The sequence below is a fragment of the Delphinapterus leucas genome, chromosome 3, assembly GCF_059928025.1.
Source record: "Delphinapterus leucas isolate spDelLeu-1000000601 "Yukka" chromosome 3, BTC_Dleu_Yukka2, whole genome shotgun sequence".
NCBI lineage: Eukaryota > Metazoa > Chordata > Mammalia > Artiodactyla > Monodontidae > Delphinapterus > Delphinapterus leucas.
In genome coordinates this window covers 117,807,160-117,816,241 of record NC_143131.1, presented here as the reverse complement: position 1 = coordinate 117,816,241, position 9,082 = coordinate 117,807,160, and positions in this window count along the sequence as shown.

Here is a 9,082-nt window from a genome sequence, read left to right as displayed (position 1 = left end):
CACGCAGTCTCTGGAGCGCAGGCTCAGTACTTGTGGCACACGGGCTTAGTTGCTCCACGGCATGTGGGATCTTCCCGGACCAGGGATGGAACCTGTATCCCCTGCACTGGCAGGCAGAGTCTTACCCACTGCGCCACCAGAGGAAGTCCCCATAGGCTGGTTTTTGTACCTCAAAGCCATTAGGTTATACTTGAGACAAACTCTTTAAGTCATCTTTAAGTCATAAATGTTCCAAATTACACGGAACCATCTGACAAGATACTGGTATTTTTTCAGCTCATATCTACTACCAAGGTTTCAAATGTAGTAGAAAAAACTTAAAAAAGGGTATATTACAGGGCTTCCCTGGTGGCGCAGTGGTTGAGAGTCCGCCTGCTGATGCAGCGGACACGGGTTCATGCCCCGGTCCAGGAAGATCCCACATGCCGCGCAGCGGCTAGGCCCGTGAGCCATGGCCGCTGAGCCCGCGCATCCGGAGCCTGTGCTCCGCAATGGGAGAGGCCACAACAGTGAGAGGCCCGCGTACTACAAAAAACAAACAAACAAAAAGGATATATTACAAAGCTGGCTGAACATAACCCATCATAAAGATTTGTAATCAGAGATGGAACTACTTGTAGTAATGCTCCACAACCAGATGCCAGCTTCTTAGCTACTTTAACGTAAGAACCCACAAAGTTGAGATTTGTTACTGGGTGGGGATGCCTGAAAAACCACAAAGCAGGAAATCATACTATATTCCCTTTCCCCTTGACTTGGTATTTGAGATAAAAACAAGCTCTGAGGGAGGACTAGTTTTAATTATATGTTAAAACCAGAACAGTAAAAACAGTAAAATCTATTAAAAGTAAAATAAAAACTATCTCAAATCTTATTAATGAGTTACATAAGTAAACTTTTTAACTTGCAACACATAGATATTTCTGTAAGTCCCTTCTTCTGAGTTAACTTATTCAACCAGCCATTTGGTTACATCAATTATCCTGTTTTATCCTATCTGTAAGCTCGGAGGACAAAGCATAAAGTATAGAAATAAAGTTCTGTTTTGTTTTTTAAAGGGCTGGGGTTGAGATAAAGATTTAACAATATTTACTTTCTTTCATATCTCAATTTGGTGATTTTGTATTCCTCTACAACAGAGATTCCTTGCCCATCTCAAGGAGGAAAACAAACAAAAAACAACCTACTGTACAGTTCCTATTCCCAAATGTTTGTAATAAAGGTCACTATAACTAAGAATGCTTGCTTGATTTGAAACAAAAAGTTAATCTACTTCTGACTAACATTTATCTAAGTGAATATAAGATTCATCAGATGGTGATCACTTTGTAATGTACAGAAATATCAAATCACTATGTTGTGCACCAGAAACTAACATAGTGTTGTGGGTCAACTATACTTCAAAAACAAACAAACTCATAGAAAAAGAGATCAGATTTGTTTATCAGAGGTATGGGGAGGTGGTGAATTAGTCAAAAGGTACAAATTTCCAGTTATAAGATAAATAAGTACTAGGTATGTAAATGTACATCATGATAAATTAACACTGCTGTATTTTAAAAAATATTTTATTTATATTTTTGGCTGCATCGGGTCTTAGTTGCAGCGCTCGGGCTCTTCGTTGTGGAGCGTGGGCTTCTCTCTAGTTGTGGCACGTGGGTTCCAGAACACGTGGGCTCAATAGTTGCGGCACACAGGCTTAGTTGTCCCTCGGCATGTGGGATCTTAGTTCCCCAACCAGGGATCGAACCAGCATCCCCTGCACTGGAAGACAGATTCTTTACCACTGGACCACCAGGGAAGTCCCAACACTGCTGTATGTTATACATGAAAGTTGTTAAGAGAATAAATCGTAGGAGTTCTCATTACAAGGAAAAAAATTTTTTTCTTTACCTTTTATTTTGTATCTGTGAGATGATGGATATTCACTAAACTTACCATGGTAATCATTTCATGATATATGTAAGTCAAATCATTATGCTGAACATCTTAAACTTAAATAGTATGTCAATAAAACTGAAAGGAAAAAAATTTGAGCCATTAAAAAAAATCCATCAGTCCACTTCATGAGCCAGTATGATATAATTAATTCAAAAAACCTTAACCCAAACTTAAGCTAATACACAATTAACATACTCATTCAACACTTCCTTGGTTCAAGGCACTCATATGGATGAATCTCAAAGGCATAATGTTAAGTGAAATCAGTCAGACATAAAAAGACTATATTCTGTATGATTCCACTGATATGCATTTTAAAAAAGGTAAATTTATAGTGACAGAAAGCAGACTAATAGTTTCAGGGGCTAGAGAGAGCTGGAGGGGATTGAACTGCAAAGGGACATGAGGAAAATTTGGGGGGTTATGGAAATATTCTATATCATGATTTTCATAGGGACCACAACACTGTGTATATATTTATTAAAACTCAAATTGTATACTTAAAATTGTTGAATTTTATTGCATATAATATATATCAAAGTTGTTTGCTAAAAAAGCATATATCCATTCATCTTTGTATATGCATAAAATATCTCTGAAGAATACATAAGAAACTAGTTCACAGTATTTGCCTTCAGAAGGAAAGTCTGTTTTGGGGGTGAGAATAGGAACTATATGTATTCCTTTTATACCTTTTAACAAGTGTATTTATTGCCTATTTGAAAAATAAATTACCAGGGGCTTCCCTGGTGGTGGCGCAGTGGTTAAGAATCCACCTTCCAATGCAGGGGACACGGGTTCGAGCCCTGGTCCGAGAAGATCCCACATGCTGCGGAGCAACTAAGCCTGTGTGCCACAACTACTGAAGACTGCGCGCCTGGAGTCTGTGCTCCGCCACAAGAGAAGGCACCGCAATGAGAAGCCCTCACACCGCAACAAAGACTAGCCCCCGCTCGCCGCAACCAGAGAAAGCCCGCGCACAGCAACGGAAGAACCAATGCAGCCAAAAAATTAAATTAATTAAATAAATCTATATTAAAAAAAAATAACTTACCAGTTCTGACTATAAATTTTGATTAAAATAAAATAGCTATTAAAAGCTGTGACCATCTCATTTCAAAATAGTGAAAAGCCAGTTGGACTGAATAGACACAGAAGCTACAAAATTTGATGTGCCTGCATTAAGATGAAAACTGAAGGGAGTTCCCTGGTGGCCTAGTGATTAGGATTCCAGGCTTTCACTGCCATGGCCCAAGGAACTGAGATCCTGCAAGCCGAGTGGCGTGGCCAAAAACAAAACAAAGATGAATCTTGAAATTAAATAAAGGCACTGATCTAGACAGATCATTTGGGCAGAAAAAAATACCCTAACACATCAGGCTATTTTTTAAACAGTTGGCTTTATCATATGCCTTTATACCTATATATTAATTTCCTTGACTTCTTATTCCAAAAGAAATAGTATTCAGATTTCTTGTATATCATATAGCAAATTACGCATTACTGGGATTGAGAGTAGGGCTAAGACAAAACCCAAAACCAAGGAATTTTCCTGTTTATTGAAAAACTTTTCTATAGAAAGAGCAATAGAGAAATAAAGTATATATAATTAAATTTAGAAAAAAGAGGGAGGAGGGAACTTTGACAGGATCCTCAATTTCTAGAAAGATTTTATAATCTTCCTTTGAAATCTAAAAAAAATTAAAATAAAGGTCCTGTTTTGGGAAAAACTGGATATTACTAAATAGTTCTCAATTAAAATTTTTTTCTTTGACGGTATACACTCCCCTTGTTTATACGTATACAGCCGAATTGTTATTTTTAAAGATTAAGGGTTATAAACAATTTTGATTCTCTGCGACTTTCCCAAGTATTTATCTTAGTTCAAACAGCCCCAAAACCTTACACAAATTAATTTAATTATTTTCAAGTAAGGTTTAATTCACTACACACTTTTTTTTTTTTCGGCTGTGCACCACGGCTTGCGGGATCTTAGTTCCCTGACCAGGGATCAAACAAAACCATGTGCCCTGCTGTGGAAGTGTGGAGTCTTAACCACTGGACCACTAGGGAAGTTCCCAAACTTTTATATTTTATTTATTATTTTTTTAACTTTTTTAAAAACACCTTTATTGGAGAATAATTGCTTTACAATGGTGTGTTAGTTTCTGCTTTATAACAAAGTGAATCAGCTATACATATACATATATCCCCATATCTCTTCCCTCTTGCATCTCCCTCCCTCCCACCCTCCCTTTCCCACCCCTCTAGGTGGTCACAAAGCACCGAGCTGATCTCTGTGTGCTATGGGGCTGCTTCCCACTAGCTATCTATTTTACGTTTGGTAGTGTATATATGTCCATGCCACTGTCTCACTTTGTCCCAGCTTACCCTTCCCCCTCCCCGTATCCTCAAGTCCATTCTCTAGCCAAACTTTTAAATACATTTCCTAATACTACCTTTTTTGGCTCAGGAATATGAAATCCAATGAAGAGATACACAGGAATGATTATAATGCCTTACATGACTCCTTAAGAATACCTACTTTCCAAAGGATTACCCCTTCTTTAAAAGGGACCACTATTAAAGAAAACAGAACGCTAAAGTCTCTGAGCCTCAGATATTTCTGTATCATAGCACTGTAGCAAAAAGGAAACTTCCTGGGACTTCCCTGGTGCCCCAGTGGTTAAGACTCCACGCTTCCACTGCAGGGAATGCAGGGTGCGGGTTGAGGGGGAAGAAGAAAGAAAGAAAGAAAGGAAACTTCCTAGCTCTGTGGGGAGGGGGTCCTGCAAGGGATATGTAGAGTTTCCTTTCACTGTATCCTTAAATACTCAAATAGGTCATTAGTTGGTAAAAATTAATGCTACTATTAGCTATTTTTAAAAAACCTCTTTCCCCAGTCTTAACAATTACGAAGCAAAATACAGATTGCATGGAATACAGATTTGTTTCACCATTTTGGTTTTTACCCTATGGCATGTGGTGAGAGAAACAAGATGGGAAAATGAGAGGTTATAGTTACTTTCACAGAAAATTGGCTTCAAAGTCAATTTTTTTGACTTTTTTTTTTGACTTTGGGAAGCCCCAAAGTCAATTTTTAATAGTTCTAAATTTTGTTGTACAAATCAAGGATCTTTGGTGGTGTTAATCAGGATATGAGAAGATTTAAGCAGAAATTATGATTCAACACCAGAAGAGATCATCTAGACCAATCCCCAATTTTATTTTTTAAAAAAGATACAGGGCTTCCCTGGTGGCGCAGTGGTTGAGAGTCTGGCTGCCGACGCAGGGGGCACAGGTTCGTGCCCCAGTCCGGGAAGATCCCACATGCTGCGGAGCGGCTGGGCCCATGAGCCATGGCCGCTGAGCCTGCGCGTCCAGAGCCTGTGCTCCGCGACGGGAGAGGCCACAACAGTGAGAGGCCCACGAACCACAAAAAAAAAAAAAAAAAAAAAGATACAAAGTATCCAACCCAAGTAAAACATGTAATTAGTAATTAGAGTAAGGACATGGTGTTCTACTATACATGTTCTACCATATCATGTCTTTTTAGTCTGAATCTAAAAAATACTAGAAATGTACAAGTTAGAATGCCTGAGAAACTATGTTGCCCAGGAAATCAAGCTGAACCTCCTTTTAAGATGAATGAACTGCAAAGAAAGAACAGCTAGATAAGTAGTAGTTCTCAAAAATGAGGTCCTGGCACAGCAGCACCATTATCACAAGAAAACTTATTAGAAATGCAAATTCTCAGGCTCCAACCAGACCTACTGAATCAGAAACTCTGCAGTGTAGCCTAACAATGTGCATTTTAACAACTCCCCCAGAAAATTATGATGTACACTAAATCCTGACTGCCTTTATGTTTGACAAATTAAGCATCAGAGACAGAAGACAATGCTAGAAAACTCACTACCAGCAAAACTGAAAGTGAAGGGAAGGTGAAGGGCAACAATGATAGCACAAAATGAAGAAATCAAGAAAGGGGTGAGACACGTGCCACAACTACTGAAGCCTGCGCGCCTAGAGCCCGTGCTCTGCAACAAGAGAAGCCCGTGCACCTCAACGAAGAGCAGCCCCCACACACTGCAACTAGAGAAAGCCGGCGCACAGCAACGAAGACCCAACACAGCCAAAAATTTAAAAATTAATTAATTAATTTAAAAAAAAAAAAAGAAAGGGGTGAGACTTAGAAAGATAAGGTATGTTCCACGTTTTCAAGACACACTGAAGGGAAGCAGTCTGTCATCACCATAGTACTGCATTCTCCCTGCTGAACTCCTATCTTACCAGGGTTGCAACAGAAATGTTAACTTATGTGTCCAGCATAATACTTGAAGCTAGTATTTAAAAATTAACTGCTAGAGTATTTAAAATTACAAACTTTTAAAACTTAGGAAATATTAGTAACTCAGTTATCCTAGATGAGTTTGAAAGAAAATTATTAACTTCTGAAAATATCAAATTATAGAATCTGGTACTCTAATATTTTCTATTTCCCTCTTAATAATGTTGCCTTCTATTTTAAAGACAGACAAACTGATGGAAACATGTATCAATACCAATCTTTCCCTGAACTCAGTATAAGCAGAAGTGGTAATCTTATTTGAGGTTAAAGTCTGTACTCTTTTTAAAAAATTCAAGTCAACTAAAAGTATAGAAAATACCCAGCACAAACCTATGACCCAGCTTTGCCCAATCTAAACATTGTTGTATCAACTCTGGATCTTTAAGAAGTCCCCTTTGTTTTCCTCTCCAAAGTAATGATTACGCTGAATTTAGTGTTTATCATTCTCTTGCATACTTTTATACTTTTCTATGTGCCCATAAACAACGTAGCTTTGTTATCACATTTTTAAACTTTTATTTAAAAAGTGTTACATGGCATGTATTCTTCTATACTTTGCTTTTCCCTCAACATAGTAAGGTATTTTTCCATGAGGATCTAGTTTATAGTTTATTCCTTTTCACTGCTGTTCATTTTGCTAGTGGGTGTCTAAACCAATAATGTTTCCTTTCTTTAGGTGATGGACATTTGTTTTCTATTTTTCACTATTACAATGTTTTGGTAAATATTTATACACACATTCTTGTATTCACATGAGTTTTTCAAGCTAAACACTTCTTTGACTTAAATAACAAGTACCCCTCCCCCTTTTTAACCATGCACCGATGCCTTTTATTATGTATGGGTTTTTAAAAATTATTTCCTCAATCCATACACACAGGCAAAAATAAGTGTACTCTTCAACACACTGGAACTTGCAAACCTGATCATTGCCTAGAGAAGGGAAAGTTATCCCTAGAACATGCTTAACCAGGAGGCCAATTCATCTGCCAACATCCAAGAGCACAGAAATGAACGTGATAGACACTATCTTCCATCTGAATCTTCATTCACCGCCATTTGACAACCCTTCTATACATATTGGAAACTAACCATTTCATGTGTAATTATGTTAATGCAAATAAGTTTCCATAAGGATTATAATGGTTATTCTACAACCTGTTTGTGTTCTTGCTGATATCAGCAGGGGCAACAGGCAGAATTCAGTTTTTCCAAGTCTTCATATCCTTTGATGGGACTTCACTGGTGGTCCAGAGGCTAAGACTCCACACTCCCAATGCAGGGGTGGGGGGTGGGGGGCCTGGGTTCTATTCCCAGCCAGGGAAATAGATCCCACGTGCCACATAAGAGTTCACATGCCACAACTAAAGATCCCACGTGCTGCAACTAAGATCCAGTGCAGCCAAATAAATAAATAAATATTAAACAAAACAAAACAACAACAAAACTTGTGTTTGTGTTTAAAATATATATATATATATATATATATATATCTCCTTTGACGTTTTCTCATTATTCTGCTCTTAGGTAACTTTAAGCAAGTCATTCAACTTCTCCAGATCAGAACTTTCACATCTATAAAACAAGGAAGTTAAACTAAAATAGCATGGTTTGGTTATAGATTTAGGGGTCAAATAAGTTTGGGAAATGTTATAATCCACATACTTATAAGAATATTCAAGGTTCTAAAGAAGTCCTGCATAAAGAAAACACTATTGTTTGGACACAGAAGCAGGCTTTGCTTCCTTCCTTGGCCCATTCTTCCAATGCCCCGTTCCCTGCCCAAGATTTTATTCTCACAAAATGCCTAATGCCCATGGGAAAGTCCGACATAAGTCTGAAGGAATCACGAACACTTTTTATCCCAAAGAAATATTGTTGTAGAATAAAAGAATTTTAAGCATGACATAGAGAAATCTACACAACATGGCTAATACTTTCCTAAAGTTATCTACACCTTGTCTCTCACATCTGGACTATAAATTACTTCAGTGTGGTTTTTTTTGTGTGTGGTAAAATACACAAACATAAAATTTACCATCTTACCCATTTTAAAGCATATAGTTCAGTGGTATTAAATACATTCATAATGTTCTGTTCAAAATGTTTTAAGAGAATGCTTATAGCAAGAAAAAGCTCATTTATGAGTAGATTTTCAGATATGGTTAATACAACATAAATGCCCTTTCTAAGGCGATTACATGATTCTATTAATTTCTGGAGACGGGTTTCTTCTGTTGTTTTTTTAAGTTACTTTTGTCAAGTTCCAGGAAATCCTTACAAGTGCTATTTGTGTGACAATGTCCATAGCTTCGTAGTGATCAAATAGATAGCTGATGTGTCTCTGGCTTAAAACATTTTTTCTAGATAAAAAGGGGGAAAAGCACTTTTCTCACAAAGGACATATCTTTTAAAAGGGAAATGATATGCTACATAAAGATATTAGCAATATTTGTCATTTATATAATCCTATCTGTTGTACTACAAAATTTTCAAATACTGAAAGCTTATACTACTCATATCACAACCTAGAAAGGAAAGCTAAGCAAGGTAACCTTATTGTACTTATACATATAAAGTCAACAAGATCTAAAATTCTATGTAACAAAGGAGATCCTGATTACCCTAAGGTAAAACAAGGAATTAAAAGAATTACAAAATTTTAAAGAAAATTCTTTCTTTAGACTCATTATTGACTTTAATTATGCAACCAGGGCTTGAATAAAGGGGCAGGGGTAGGGGAGGAGGGGAGGAAAGGAGGCAGGAGTCAGGAAGTCAGAGTATAATAAG